This window comes from Panthera tigris, chromosome B1, assembly GCF_018350195.1.
Source record: "Panthera tigris isolate Pti1 chromosome B1, P.tigris_Pti1_mat1.1, whole genome shotgun sequence".
In the NCBI taxonomy this organism is placed as follows: Eukaryota; Metazoa; Chordata; class Mammalia; order Carnivora; family Felidae; genus Panthera; species Panthera tigris.
The window spans coordinates 133,022,194-133,029,326 of record NC_056663.1 but is presented as its reverse complement, the minus strand read 5'-3'; the positions used below and the strand labels follow the sequence as shown (position 1 = coordinate 133,029,326).

At 38.9% G+C, this 7,133-nt stretch overlaps 1 pseudogene; it reads left to right on the top strand.

Moving 5' to 3' along the window:
• The first annotated feature begins 3,367 nt into the window (after positions 1–3,367).
• On the top strand, positions 3,368–4,339 carry LOC102962586 (annotated as a pseudogene).
• The last annotated feature ends 2,794 nt before the right edge of the window (positions 4,340–7,133 follow it).

The window sequence follows — 7,133 nt, the reverse complement described above, 5'->3', positions numbered from 1 at the left end:
GATTTTTTCAAATGAATTAACATAGAATGGGGTGGAGTGTGGGGAATGAGAGTACATCATGCAAGTAGGTCTAGGTATTGTTTCGTGGAACTTATATTTTTGTTATCCATATGTACTCTTTCTCATGCTTTTGTGTGTATGCAGTTTCAGTGTAAACTGTAGTTCTCACAGTGGGTCTAAAAAGTTCGAAAGCCACTAACATTTCATTTTAGAGATGAAAAAAGTGGAGACCAAGTTGTTAACTGAAATCACATTTAGATGGAGCAGAAATAGGCCACTTTAGAGTTGAAGTGACACGTGGAGCTATGGCCTGTTCTCTTTTTAATAGAAGAAATCAATAATCCAGAGAGATGTTTCCAGGGCCCCACTGAAAAAGGCTAGACAGCCTGTGATTTCTCCATGTGGGAACTTCATTTCCTGTATTCATTTCCTTCATCATTCCTGAGAATTATGTTTAGTTATTTTCTAAGTGATTTACTTTGAACAAATATGGTGGAAGTTACAGAATATGACTTTTTTATTTAAATTTTTTTAATGTTTATTTATTTTTGAGAGAGAGAGAGCGCGCAAGCGATGAAGGGGCAGAGAGAGAGAGGGAGACAGAGAATCCGAAGCCGGCTCCAGGCTCTGAGATGTCAGCACAGAGCCCGGTACAGGGCTCGAACCCACAAGTTGTGAGATCATGACCTGAGCCCAAGTCGGATGCTTAACCAACTGAGCCACCAGGTGCACCCAGAATATGACTTCTGAGACCAGGTCACAAAAGACCCTAGAAGAGATCAGAACCATGTTAGGGAACACTCAAGCCACCTTGTGGAGAAAGTCACATGCAAAAGAATCAAGGCCTCTAGCCAACAACTGGTGAGGTTCTGAGGCCTCATTCCACCAACCATGTGAGTGAGCCAGCTTGGAAGCACATCCTCCAAAGCTCCATCAAGCCTTCAGATGACTGCAGCCTCAGCTGATGTCTTCACTGAAACTTCACGGGAGACCCTGGGTCAGAACCATCTAGCTAGCCAGTCCAGGATTCCTGGCCCTCAGAAAATATAAGATAATAAATGCTTATCATTTTAAGCCATCAAACTTTGGAGTATTTGTTACAGAGCAACAGATACCTAATATAACACTAAGTGTCTTATTGTAGAAGGAATATTTTACACAGAGGAAAATAGCCATATTTTTCTAGTTGAGATTAATAGTTTGATTTAAAAAATGAGCAGTAAAGGGGCACCTGGTGGCTAAGTTGGTTGAACATCCAGCTCTTGGTTTGGAATCAGGTTGTGATCCCAGGGTTGTGGGATCAAGCCCCACTATTGGCTCTGTGCTGAGCAAGTCCCTTCTTGGGATTCTCTCTCTCTCTCTCTCTCTCTCTCTCTCTCCTACTCTCCCTTGCTCATGCTCTCTCTCTCTCTCTCTAAAATAAAAAATAAATGAACAATAAAACATTATGCTTTTACAGATTCTTTCTGGGCAGCTGATTTTGCTAAATCTCATCTAGGACCAGTTGAAAGGTTTAGAAACTGTCAACACAGAAAATATGGTAAGTACCAGTCTCCCATATCTCTATTTTTTTTTATTTCATTTATTTATTTTGAGAGAGAGAGTGGGTGTGGGGAAGGTATCAGGGAGAGAGGGAAAGAGAGAATCCCAAGTACACTCCCCACTGTCAGTGCAGAGTCCAGTGCAGGGCTCCATCTCATGAACTATGAGATCTTGACCTGAGTCGAAATCAAGAGCCAGACACTAAACCAACTGAGCCACCCAGGCACCTCTCCCACGTATATTTAAAAACAAAAATAACACTAAATCACCCTACCCCCATAATGACAATTTTAGTATTTTCTTTTGAAATATCAAATCACCTCTAAACATTACTGACTCCCATAAACATTTCTGTCTCCCACCCGCCTACTCTCTCTCTCTCTTGTCCTTCTCCTCCTTTCCTTTCTTTTCTCTATGATCTCTCTCCCACTGCTTTTCCACTGCCCTGCACACATCTTCCCATTGGGTAAGCCTTCACTGATCTCTATTCCAGAAAGTTGGCAGGTTTCATTTGAATTGGTTAAGAGAGCATTGCTGCCACCTACCGTTAAAACTAAGGCACGAAGATGAATACAAAGAGACCTTATAATAATAGGTAACAAAAAAACAATACTAGTGTGATGTTTACTACACTTTGGGCACTGTTCAAGGTACTTCATATACATTGATTCATTTAATCATCACAAGAAGAGATGCTATTATCAATTTAGTGGTGTGAGTTTAGGGATATTAGGGAAGTAAAAACTGAGGTACCTCACATGTGAATAACTTTTCCAAGGTCACAGGACTCAAGACTATGCAATTCTGATATTTTTCTTTCTATCATACTGTACATTCTCCCCGGATTGTAATTAAGACAATTTTTTAAGGTGTATACTTGTAAATATTTTTGTACTTCCCTGTTTAAATACTCTGTTAATTTCTCATCATATATATATTAACAGAATATTCTTGGACACCTACTCCATGCCAGCAGTCATTCTTCTCCATGTCATCTGAGCCTCGCAGTTTAGTGGAGAAAAGGGTAATAGTTTCCCTAGAACAGTTAAGGAAAAAAAAGGTTTATAGGGCTACCAAATGACTTGCTTACAATTACACAACTAGTAAATTACAGAACCTAATTTAACCCAGGTCAGTTTCACTCCTGACCTACCTTCTCTGAGTTCTCTGACTTAACTATATATTCCTCAGTCCATGAAATTTCCATTGCATCCTTACCATAACATTGACTACCCACCCATTTTATTTGACAGAGTAGGCTTCTGTACCTTAAACACATTAGTGCCTGACCAGAACAGAAAATAATAGCCACAGCTAGAGTCCAGACTCCTCTGCCCTCTTTAGAGGTATAAGTTAAAATTTCCTAGGTGCTCAGTTGATGAACTCCTGTTGTTTAGGAGGCAAAGCAGGTAAGAATGTATTACCCTAATCCAAGACTATAGTATGTGATTTACAGCCTAGGATTCTCCCCAGGACAAAATCTGGAGCAGTAGGGATCCCTGGCTGCCTCTCAGGCAGGCACTGTGAACCTGCATCTGTCACGGAGCAGTACATATCAGGGTAGCTATCCCGTGACAACTACATTTGAATTCCTCCACCGTGCAAGCGTAAAGCATTAGTTGTAAGAATAGGAAGAAAGGTGTTTCTTTACACATCTTAATATATGAGGGCTTTGGAGTGTTACAATGTCACCCTGTAAAGTACTAGTTTCAACCATGCTAATTTACAATAAGTCACTTTAAGAATAATTAGGAAAGTAGGAGCAATTAGGAAATTAAGAAGAGGTTCTTTTTGTGGTGACTCAGAGGCGGTAGGCTGCTTCAGGATGAAGCCGAACATCTCTTTCCCAGCTACTGGCTGCCAGAAACTCATTGACGTGGATGATAAATGCAAACTTCAAAGGGAATGGCCACAGAAGCTGCTGATGCTCTTGGTGAAGAGTGGAAGGGTTACATGGTCCGAACCAGTGGTGGCAATGACACACAGGGCTTCCCCATGAAGCAGGGCATCTTGACCCATGGCTGTGTCCACCTGCTGCTGAGTAAGGGGCATTCCTACTACCGACAAAGGAAGACTGGGGAAAGAAAGTGCAAATTTGATCGGGGTTGCATTGTGGATGCCAATCTCAGTGTTCTCAACTTGGTTATTGTGAAAAAAGGGGAGAAGGATACTCCTGGACTCGCTAGTATTAGTGTGCCTCGTCACCTGGGGCCCAAAAGAGCTAGCAGAATCCGCAAACTTTTCAGTCTCTCTAAAGAAGATAAGGGGCGCCTGGGTGGCGCAGTCGGTTGAGCCTCCGACTTCAGCCAGGTCACGATCTCGCGGTCCGTGAGTTCCAGCCCCGCGTCGGGCTCTGGGCTGATGGCTCGGAGCCTGGAGCCTGTTTCCGATTCTGTGTCTCCCTCTCTCTCTGCCCCTCCCCTGTTCATGCTCTGTCTCTCTCTGTCCCAAAAATAAATAAAAAACGTTGAAAAAAAAAATTAAAAAAAAAAAAAAAAAAAAAGAAGATGACGGCCACTCATATGTTGTGAGAAAGACCCTAAAAGAAGGTAAGAAACCAAGAACCAGAGCACCCAGGGCTCAACATCTTGTTATTCCATGTGTCCTCCAACACAAACGATAGCGTATTGCTTCGAAGAAACAGTGTACTATGAAAAATAAGCAAGAGGCTGCAAAATATGATAAACTTTTGGCCAAGAGAATGAAGGAGGCCAAAGGAAAATGCCGGGAACAGATCGTCAAGAGAGAGAGGCTGTCTTCTCTGAGAGCTTCTACTTCTGAGTCCAGTCAAATATGAGATTATCTACGAGTAACAAATAAATAAGATCAGACATCAAAAAAGAAGAAGAAAGAAAAAAGAAGATGAGGTCTCCAGTCATTCGTTAAATATTTGTTAAAATGAGTCACATTTTATCGACTTTTGAAATATATAATAAGTCATAGCAGTTGAGCTCTTTTCCTGAGGAGACACAGACCAGATGGAGAGGTGGCATGCTTTGATAGAAAAGGTCTAACTAGGAATAAAAAATAAACTAGGCTGGAGATCTTTTACAAATATGAAGCTTCTAAACCTTTGTACCATTTATGAAACCTAATCTATAGCACCCCACAATATTTTTTTAAGATTTATTTTTATTTATTTTGAAAGAGAGAGAGACCACAAGTATTGGAGTGGCAGAGAGAAAGGCAGAGAGAGAATCCCAAGTAGGCTCTGCACTGACACCGCAGAGCCCAACATAGGGCTCAATCTCACAAACCATGAGATTATGACCTGAGCCATAATCAAGAGTCGAGCACTTAACCAACTGTGCCCCTGGTTGGTTCAATAGGTAGGGCTTGTGACTCTTGATCTTGGGGTCATGAGTTCAAACCCCATGTTGGGCATGCAGATTACTTAAAAAAATAAATAAGTAAAAAAAGAATTCATTAAAGTTCATATTGGATAGAAATCTTGTCCTAAAATTTCTTTTTTTTTTTTTGAAGATTTATATCCCAGGCTTATAATATCTATATAATCTTTTTAATTTTATTTATCTCAGTGGTTCATTCATAGTTCATCTTAAGCTTTAATTCAATTAGATTCAAGGCAATTTAACACATATCTATTGAGCATTTTCTGTATGCAAAGCTCTGTGATTAGCCCCCGTAGTCTGAAATTTGTCCCTCACCCCTGCCATGTGTAAGAAAAGCTTAGAGAGTTTTTAACAACTATATGCAAATGAATGAAACTGGACTGCTTTTTTAACACCATATACAAAAATAAACTCAAAATGGGTGTAAGACTTAAATGTAAGACCGGAAACCATAAAATTCCTAGAAGAAAACAGAGGAGGTAAGCTCTATGACATTGCTTTTGGCAATTTTTTTTTGGATCTGTCTCTCAAGGCAAAGACAGCAAAAGCAAAACTAAACTATTGGGACTACATCAAACTAAAAAACTTTTGCACAGCAAAGGAAACCATCAACAAAACAAAAAGGCGATCTGCTGAATGGGAGAAGATATTTGTAAATTATGTGAATCCCATAAGGGGTTAACATTCAAAATATATAAAGAACTCCTATAACTCAATATCAGAAAAACAATCCAATTAAAAAATGAACAGAGCTGGGTGCCTGGGTGGCTCAGTCAGTTAAAGCATCTGACTTCAGCTCAAGTCATGATCTCACAGTTCATGAGTTTGGGTCCCACCTCAGGTGAGCTTGAGCCCTGCTTTGGGTGAGCCCTGCTTCTCCCTCTTTCTCTGCCCCTTGCTCATTGTGCTCTCTCTCTCCCTCTCTCTCTCTCTCTCTCAAAAAAAAAAAAAGAAGAAGAAGAGAGAAAGAAAGAAAGAAAATGAATAGAGGCCCTGTCACTTTTCCAAAGAAGACATCCAGATGGCTAACAGACACACTAAAAGATGTTCAGCATCACTCATCATCAGGGAAATGCAAATCAAAATCTCAATGAGATATCACCTTACACCTGTCAGAATGGCTAGTATCAAAAAGACGGGGGGGGGGGGGGGATTGGGGGATGACAAGAAATAACAAATGTTGGCAACAAAGTGGAGAAAAGGGAACTCCTTGGTGGGAATGCAAATTGGTACAGCCACTGTGGAAAAGTGTGGAGGTTTTTCAAAAAATTAAAAATAGAACTACCATATGATCCAGCAATTCCACTTCTGGATATTTAGCCAAAGAAAATGAAAACACTAATTCAAAAAGACATATGAACTGCTATGTTTATTGCAGCATTACTTACAATATCCAACATACAGAACAACCTAAGCGTCCATTGATAGATGAATGATAAAGAGGATGTGTTATAAATAAAAAATTTTAAAGAAAAAACAATTTTTAAGGGGATGTGGTGTGTGTGTATATATATATATATATATGTTTACACATGTATATACATATATATACATATACAATACCATATATATACATATACCATATATATACATATATATGTATACCATATAAATACATATACAATACCATATATATATATATATATATACACACACACACACACACACACACACACACCATATATATATACATATACAATGGAATATTACCTAGTCATAAAAAAGAGTGAAATCTTGCCAATTGCAACAATATGGATGGACCTAAAGGGTACTCTGCTAAAGGAAATAACTTATACAAAGATAAATACCATATGATTTCACTTACATGTGCAATCTAAAATATAAAGCAAACAGATAAGCAAAATAAAAGAGAAACAGACACAGATATAGAGAATAAATTGTTGTTTGCCAGAGAGGAGAATAGGGGGTATGAATGACATAAATGAAGGAGAGTAAGAGGTATGATGTTCTAGTTATAAAATAAATAAGTTGTGGGAATGAAAAGTACAGATTAGGGAATATAGTCAATGATATTGTAATATCTATATGGTAACATATAGTAGACATATTGTGATGACCATTTCTTGGCATATATAAATATTGAATCACTGTTGTACACCTGAAACTAATACAATATTTTATGTCAATCATTGTTCAATTAAAAAAATAAAGAACAGCTCTCTTTTCCCATGTAGAGTTAAGTCAATTATGAAAAGTGTACATTCTCAGAAATACAGA